The sequence below is a fragment of the Ostrea edulis genome, chromosome 2 (genome assembly GCF_947568905.1).
Source record: "Ostrea edulis chromosome 2, xbOstEdul1.1, whole genome shotgun sequence".
In the NCBI taxonomy this organism is placed as follows: domain Eukaryota; kingdom Metazoa; phylum Mollusca; class Bivalvia; order Ostreida; family Ostreidae; genus Ostrea; species Ostrea edulis.
In genome coordinates this window covers 94,541,739-94,550,618 of record NC_079165.1, presented here as the reverse complement: position 1 = coordinate 94,550,618, position 8,880 = coordinate 94,541,739, and the positions used below count along the sequence as shown (strand labels likewise).

Below are 8,880 nucleotides of genomic sequence, written 5' to 3'. Positions count from 1 at the left end.
TTAAACACTATCTCACTAATAAGCTGTGGTGTTTGTTCTTTAAGAGAAGGCGAACATTTCTAGATTAAGTACGACTGTCATAACATAAACACGTTTCATTCGCTTTGATAATAACACGAAATTATTGAAAGATATCAGGGAATTCGCGACAAGTTCCTCGCTTGAAAAGTGTGTTTAAGGGTAGATTCTTTTCATTTTAATTTGACGAATTGAAATAATACATATTTTATTCGACAATTCTAGAATATATGCATTCTTTTGAGATACAGAAAAGTGGGAGTTGGGGTTCCCATCTTACGTGTCAAGGTCGCACTCTTTGTGGGAGTTGAACTTAGTTCAGCTACCCACGTCATCGGGCAGAGCCGCACGGATATTTTACATGGGACTTTCGAGTGAGCCGCATCACACCTTCAACTTACTTTGATACATAACAAACGTCTACTGAAACATATAATCCCATTCTAATACAGAAAGACGTAAACAGTGTCACATGAAATAGAGATGCGGGTTGAAAGAAACCAAAGAAAGCATTCTATCTTTTAAATAGCACTGGGGCAATAAGATATATGATAATATAAAATAAAGTCAATCGGATCATAAAAGCGTCGAGAGAAACGGATTTTCTAAATGTTTTTCCGTCGGAAAATATTTGGAGCAGCTCATTTAAAATTACCCCCAGCATGTTCCAGATACCATACAAATTTACCCCTCCCTGTTACTTTCGTCAGTTACGACTTATTCTCTTAGTTTGAGAACATTTTCTTGCTTTGATTTTATTCTACTGGAGACAAAAGGATTTTTGTTCAAATAATGGAATGAACTGAAAAGTTACTACAGTGTTGGTTCGCTGAAAATATAATCTTCCATAATTCAAGTTACTCGGAACCCGCATCAGCATTTTAGACTAGGAAAGAGTAGTGTGGTTCCATGACCCATACGGGTTATAACTGAAAAATACAGGCACATATGGTGCACATCATTTAATAAGTCTTCATCATTAAGGAGTTCCCTGCAAATTAAACTACCAGACGTTCCATTCCTCACATGAAACATATATGTGTATCTCAAATGTGAGGAAAAGACCTGAGGCCTCAATACATGTACTTCCATTTTTCTTCTTTTTAGTGGGGACGTTTTTTTTTATTGAAAGAAAACAAGAAAACAAACACTATCATATTCGCATTTCAAAACTTCTGTCTCAGAGCGTCTTAAGTTTTTAATTCTTCTTTTGTGATTTCAGCATTTGGGTCTCTAGTGGAATCGTAAAGCACAAGGAAATCATTTCCCATCACCCCAGCATTATGCATTGTGTCTTTGGGAACCTGTATCATATCCCCTGGGCCCAGAATAACTGTTTGTCCATACATGGAGAATTTCATTTTTCCTTTTAGAATGGAGTTTTTCTTTGAAACTCCATGTTTGTGGTCTGGAAAATCCACCCCCGGAGGAAAATCATATCTTGTAGATGTGTAACCTTGTCTTCGTAACTTGCTTTCCATGTTGGATTCTGTTAATTCTCCGTCCTTCTCTTCGTTCCATTTTTCGATTTTTAAATCACCCGGTTTAGCGTTGTCCATTCTGTAAAAGAAAAGTACACTACTATATATCACACACTGACTGTCCATACGATGACTATTAAAGTCTAATTCTGTACATGTACTATGATAAATACTATTAGTTTTTCTATATCTTCATTGTACATTCCATTATGTACTAAATATATGTATTCAAAATGAAAAACTGCATCCCAAATGTTGGGAACATGCATGTTAGAAAAATGTTCAGGAACTTTTCTGTAATTAGTGAAACCCGACAAGAAGGTGGTCACGATTATGTAATGCATCGATTTTAACCTCCCCCCCGCTTGATTATTTACTCTACCATTACTTCGTTGTCTTACCACATACGACGAAATCATTTGTCATTATTTAAAAATGTACAAAAAATACTTACCGTTTGTATACAATTTGGTAACCAGCAGGGTAGTAACGAAAGTCAAGAGCGACAACTCGCAAGAGGTTAAGTATGGCGGGCAGATAACGTCAAACTCTATATGGTTTTTGATTCGTCGAAAAGACTAGGGTGCATTGTGCGAGTCTTTTGGAACATCAAAATTAGAACATTTTTCCTTGCTGAAACTTAAAGGGACTGATTAACGATTTCCCCCCAAATTTTAAAGGGACTGGTTCACGATTTTTGATAAAAATATTTTTCATTTTTGATGTTAAACATTAAAAATATAACTCATTTAATGTTGACAGCCAAGATTGTGACCTTCTGAATGCAAGAATAAAAGCAATATTTTAGCCTTAAATCTGTGTTATGTAAACAAAGACTCGAGTCTTTTTATGTAAACAAACAAGTGAAATATTGATTTTGCAATATAATGCATCTTAATTTTGCATACTCACAAATTTTAACTTTTAGCTGACACATTTTATCCCAAAAATGCTTGAAATGTGAAAAGTATAATAAACTTAGATCGATATCCATTTCTTTTGAAAATTTTGTAAACAATATCATACCGCACTCTTTGTTTACAATACAAATAATAAATTCTCTAAAATGAGCTTCTGTGATAATATATAACCTTAATTTTCATGTGAAATATCTCAAACACAATAGACAGTAGATTTTGATCATTAAAAGTGAAAAACAAAATTTTGGGGGAAATCGTGAATCAGTCCCTTTAATGATCAAAATCTACTGTAAAAAGAATTGATATAATATATTATGACAGCTCATTATAGAGAATTTATTATTTGTTGTGTAAACAAAGATTGAGGTATGTTATTGTTTACAAAGTTTTGAAAATGTATTTAAGTTTATGATATAGGACTATATCACATTTCAAGAATTCTTTAGATAAAATATGCCCTCTAAAAAAAAACAGTGTGTCTGCGCAAAATTCGGAGGCTTTAAATTCCAAAAATTGACGTTTCATAAGTTTGTTTGTACATGTAAACATAAACAAGGTCTGAGGCTTGTTCAAATGACACAGAGTTCAGGCTAAAATAATGCTCTTATCTTGGTATTAAGAAGGTCCAAATTTTGGTTGTCAAGTTTAAATGTTGTTTTTAAAATTGTAGAATAGATAGCTCTGGATATACATGTAAATTTTTTGATTGAGAGAGACCCTTGTAGACTCTACTCAACAGTTTTTTGTATGATAAAACGTGATACCAGTCATTCAATGCCAGTATGCAATATGTATTACCTTTATAAGAGAATAGGACGGTCATTAACAGGCCTACATGTACATGCGCACTACAGATAGTCTTCTTCCTTTTTTCGATTGCTTAGATTGCCTATAATATACAGATGGTCATTTCATTTGTGTATGTATTTCTTTTCGCCAGTTGGGAGACAACGCTCCCCCTCCACCCCCCCCCCCTCTCTCTCTCTCTCTCTGGGTATGTGCCAGATTTAAGATATTCCCAGCGTAAATGATTTAACACTTGGAATCAAATGAAAGATCACCAAAACAATATTTATCTCGAACATTGATGCAAAATTGATCAGAAATTCTAAATAACCGAAATTTTTATAACAGGAATTTTCTACGTGGTAACCTGTCCTTAGCTGCAGTTAGGTAACCCTCTCCATTTTATTTATTCTGGCGTTTTCGGAAGAGGCCTACAATTCCAAAAGATATTAGTAATGGTGCAAAATAATTTTATGAATAACCCATAATAAACTCTATGTATTTGTTTCTCATGCTGTTTACACTGAAAGGATTACTAGCCTCGCGCTTGGGTATGTCTAATAAAGGTGGTTTTCATTAAATATCACGTACAGGCCAATCTCATCGTCTGCTGTCATGCTTATTATCGCTTGGTCTCGTAAGTGAAGGATGATGATGGTGAAGATTTAAAGTACAGACTGCCAAGTAGGGGCCCTGCTACACTATAAGTGAAGGAGACGGAGTCTGTCCATATTTGGATATCACACTGAAAAACCAAAAGATTGTTGACAATCAGTGTGAAAATGTGCTAAAATCTCTACAAATGTAGTTGTTCAACATGGACTCGAGAAAGGGAAATCATATGGGGGCAGAAAAGGTTTACAATCTGCTGTTCTTTTCTTAACTTGATATCAGCCATCCAGCCAAGCGCTCATCACGCATAAGAAAATAAGACAAAAAGTCACAGAAATGTTATGAAAGTAGGACAAAATGTCACAGGACAAAAGTAACTTTTATTAGAAAATATTGATTTTGATAACATATCTGTTCTTTTTGTAAAGTTTAAGAAACTATATATGCATTTGGGTACCATGCACCTGTAATTGTTAGCTTAAAAGTATATATGGAGTCTCATTTGCTAAGCCAATCATCATTCCCAAAATGAAACTCATGCAGAGTACTAAAGGTGGTTCGAAGTTAAGGTGTAAAAAAAAACGTTTGGTAATCTGTGGATATTAAATAAATTGTGAAGTCAAAGAGCAAGAAAAACTACAAAGATTGGTATGCATATCAGCATTCTATATTTTATAACAGAATGATTTTTTTTTTTCTAATTAAAAGTAATTTTTGTGACTTTTTGACCTGTGACTTTTTGTCCCGTGACTTTTTTATCCTATCTGATCAAAAATCATCATTGTGACTTTTTGTCCTGCGACTTTTTATCCTACCGATTTTGTAACTTTTTGTCCTGTGACTTTTCGTCCGTATACCAAAAGGAACGCGTGCGCAAAAGTGGAAGGGAACTTTCATATTTAAATTACACTACGCAGAGATATGATTTTGAACTAAAAGTATCTGGATTATCAACTTTAAGAATTCTAAAGAAAAGTCCAGTCCACTCAGCATCGATATCAGAATACTTATTCCGTGGTTGATCAGATAGTGTTTTATATATTTCGCAATTTTGAAATAGAAAACTCACATATAAGCAGAAACACTGTTAAATACGTAGCTCAGTTTTTGTTACTGGAGTATTTAATGAAACAACATAACATTTTAAGTGAACATGTAATTTATTATCGTGATCAAAGAAATCATCCCGTGGGGATCCGGGTTAGAATAGGTCCTTAGTACCCCTTGCTTGTCGTAGAAGGCGACTAAATGGGGCGGTCCTTCGGATGAGGTCGCAAAAACCGAGGTCCCGTGTCACAGCAAGTGTGGCACGATAAAGATCCCTCCCTGCTCAAAGGCCATAAGCGCCGAGCATAGGCCGATATTTTTTGCAGCCCTTCACCGGCAGTGGTGACGTCTCCATATGAGTGAAATATTCTCAAGAGGGGCGTTAAACAATATTCAATCAATCAATCAAAGAAATGACGTAATAAACCAAGTTCAAGTAAATGACCAGCCAATATACATCTAAAAACCCACTAATAATATCAAAAAGGTGGCGCACAAAATAGGCAATGTTCAAAGCAATAAAACATGCGAACAAGTTGCACAATGTACTATACTTTATTTAGACTGAATATATTTAGAACTGTAGAACATGCAGTTTCCCTATTCCGGTTTATTTCATCATTGAGCCAACAACTGAGAAATTTTTCAAAATTGCAATGCACATATTCTTGATCAAGTCATTGTTCAAAATAAACTTCTTTCTAAAACAATATGATAGAAACAAAAATGATACTCACAATCAAGCTGCTTTCTTGATTAAAGAAGAAAACATAAATACATAATTATGCAATGTGCATGTACTGGTACATATAAATTGTACATATACAGATATTTCTCACGACACTTATTTACCGTATAAATTACTTGTTCTAAGAAGTGTTCACAAAAACGTTATATATCTTAAATATCTGAGGTTTTCCGAATAAGTCCGAATAAGTCGTTGCGTTCACTGTTCGCTCTTCGTTCACTTCACGCTTGCGTCTGTGCCCCGTTTGCGTTCTGTGTTTGCTCACCGTTCAGCTATCGTTCACTAAGTTGCGTTAAATGCGTTCACACACCCTTCACTCGCCATTCGATCTGCGTTCGTTCAAATGGGAAAGTAGAACATTTCAGGGACTGTGTTCAATTAGCTGCAATAATGTAGCCCTATCCAATTTTTTTTTTAATTCTGACGTTTTCGGGATAGGGCTACAATTCCATAGGATCTCCGTAATGGTGCAAAATAATTTTATGAATAACCGATAATAAACTCTGTGTATTAGTCCCAAATGTTGTTTACACCAAAAGGAGTACCAACTTTGAGCTCGGGCATGTCTAATAAAGGTGTTTTTCATTAAATATAATGTACAGCATCTTCGTCTGCTCCGCCATGCTTGTTATCGCGAGATCTCGTAGGTGGATCTAATGAAAAACCTAAACATTGACAATCAGCGCGAAAATGTAGTTACTCGAGCCACTTCGACAAAGAAAGGAAAATCATCAGAAAGAATTTACACTCTGCTGTTCGGTTTTTAACTTGATATTAAATTCAAACCTTTTCAATACCGACGAAATAGCTTTCGCCTCCATACTTGTCCATTGATGTAAATACTACCTTATATGGCATATGCAAATGACTTGACAATCGGAAGTTGAAACTTCAGTACATCAAACATGGCGCACAAATGTGAATCGAGAATTTGGAATTTATCGAAATTGTTGAAAACGGTAGAATAGAGCCTCACAAATCTTAAGTTGCAGGTTGTAAATTTATATATTGACTAAGAAACATAGAATATCATTTTATTTACGTAAAGAAAGTCGGGAAATGTTTAGAATGAGCGCAAATGTTGCGGGAGTGAATCACTCCTGCATTTGTACCATTACGGAGATCCTAAGGAGTTGTAGCCCTCTCCCTAAAAAAAAAAATCAGAGAGGGCTACATTATTGCAGCTAGTGTTCAATGTGCTTGTTTGATCTGTCTGCATTGTGTTTATTGGAGACATGTCTCTAAGAAGAATGAAGCTGATAAACTTTACAAATACTGAATTAGACCAAACGTTACATATAGAAGCGCCCCGATGGGGAGAGGTAAGTTGTCAAATTCTACTGGGCTTGTTTTGGTTTGGATTTTTCGGTCACCCGAGTTATTTACTAATTGCTATGTTATTAAAGGACACACGATGCAGAAAGGATGAGAAACAGTAAAACTTGAAACATTTATTGACAACTGCAATATTTGGTGGCGAGTGTTTGGCACAATGCGTTTAAAATTAAAATCTACCCCTGCGGCCAACCCGGGGAATCACTAAGCACCCAGGGATTACCTCCCTTTGACACTGGCGCAAAGCGCCCCCATAGGTAACTGTGATGGGAACAGGAAAAATTGTAAATGCTGCAAATGATCAGTGTCAGTACAGGCTTGATTACATGCTATGCAATATTATTAAACATGGTCGCCAAAACGTTTGAAGTTGAACAAGGTCGCAGGAGTTGTCGCACCTGCCCATGGACTAAAGGCATTTACTCTGCGCCCGTCGTCGTACGTTGATACTTGAATTTTTAAAAACTTTTTCTTGATACCTTCCCCTCCAATGCTTTTTAAATTTGATTTAATTCATCTTTGGGATAAGGGGGCATAAAATGTAAATTTCAGGACTCCTGCACCTCTTGGGCCTTAATGGTGAGGGAAAAATGCAAATATGACAAATTTTCAAACAACCACACATGTATAGTTATTTTTCAACAAAAAAATAATTAAATCAACTCATGTTGCTTATTCGGAGGGGGTGGGGTGGTGGTTCCTGAACCCAAGCACCTGTGGCCACACCTGCTGTGACACGGGACCTCGGTTTTCGCGGTCTCATCCGAAGGACCGCTCCATTTAGTCGCCTCTTACGACTAGCAAGAGGGTATGGGGGCCTATTCTAACCCAGATCCCCACACAAATAGTAAATTGAATATTTAGATATTTAGGAGCAGTTTAATCTACTATAACCGGCATCTGTCCACAGTCGATATGGATGTCATAATCCCATGGATAGGTGTTCTGTCTCTAGAGCAAAGCCAAAATGGTAAAATAGTATACAAGTATACAATGTTTAAAGTATTTTTATATACTTATGCTGATACTGCATAAATACTAAATGCATGTTTAAAACCTGGAAGACATCTACTAAAAGTTTAAATTTCCTGACCCCATAGTAGGGGTTCTAACTTCAAGGCAAGCCCAAAATGGTCATGTGATATGTATAATGTTTGAATATTTTCTTCTTGCGCTAATGTTGAATCAGAGATGAATGCACATTTTTGACAAGAGCGTGAAGGCCACTACCAAACTGGGGTTAGGGTTCTTACTCTAGGGCGGGTCCAAAATAAGGATATAATATTAATATAACATACTATATACTAATTTATTATATACTTTCAATTTCATCTCTTCTTTTTTCTTTAAAAGTTTGCGGGCATATATCGTGTGATATATGCCCGGAAACATTCCGGCCCGCAAACATTACACAAGCAAATTACTACGTCGTTAATTTTCAAAGTTTTCGTGTTTTTCATCTTTTACTCAGTTAAATCAATAAAGAAATTGTTAAAAATAAATGATTGATAGTTTCTAAATGAAATTGAAAGTATATAATAAAAAGGTTATAGACTTTGTATGGGAAAATATGACGACCTCGTTTTTTGTCGCGGACGGACCTCGCAAGCTCGGTCCGTCTACGCGCCAAAAAACTCCGTCGTCATATTTTCCCATACAAAGTCTATAACCTATAAGTATATTAATATAACATGATACATGCATATCATATCATATCATGAAAAGTCTTTCATCGGTATGGTAATTTTCGGAGGAATTTATGATTTGAAAATACATATTGTTTTATACTCCTGCTCAACATTAGAATTTAGATTAGATATACAAAACAAGAAAATTATTATTGATTTCATAGCCCTTTGAGCTACAGTGATACTTTACATTTGTAGCTACATGTAAATTTCAGGTGACCAATAAAGCCTGTGAGCCTTTTCTT

General features: G+C 35.6%; 1 long non-coding RNA gene across 1 annotated transcript; it reads right to left on the bottom strand.

Annotated features, from left to right (window-relative positions):
• Nucleotides 1-1,109: 1,109 nt before the first annotated feature.
• Nucleotides 1,110-2,051, bottom strand: LOC130051990 (uncharacterized). Its single transcript, XR_008800297.1, has 2 exons — nucleotides 1,954-2,051; nucleotides 1,110-1,578 (listed from the first exon to the last, which is right to left on the bottom strand). It is a non-coding gene; the product is annotated as an uncharacterized LOC130051990 (long non-coding RNA).
• Nucleotides 2,052-8,880: the final 6,829 nt, after the last annotated feature.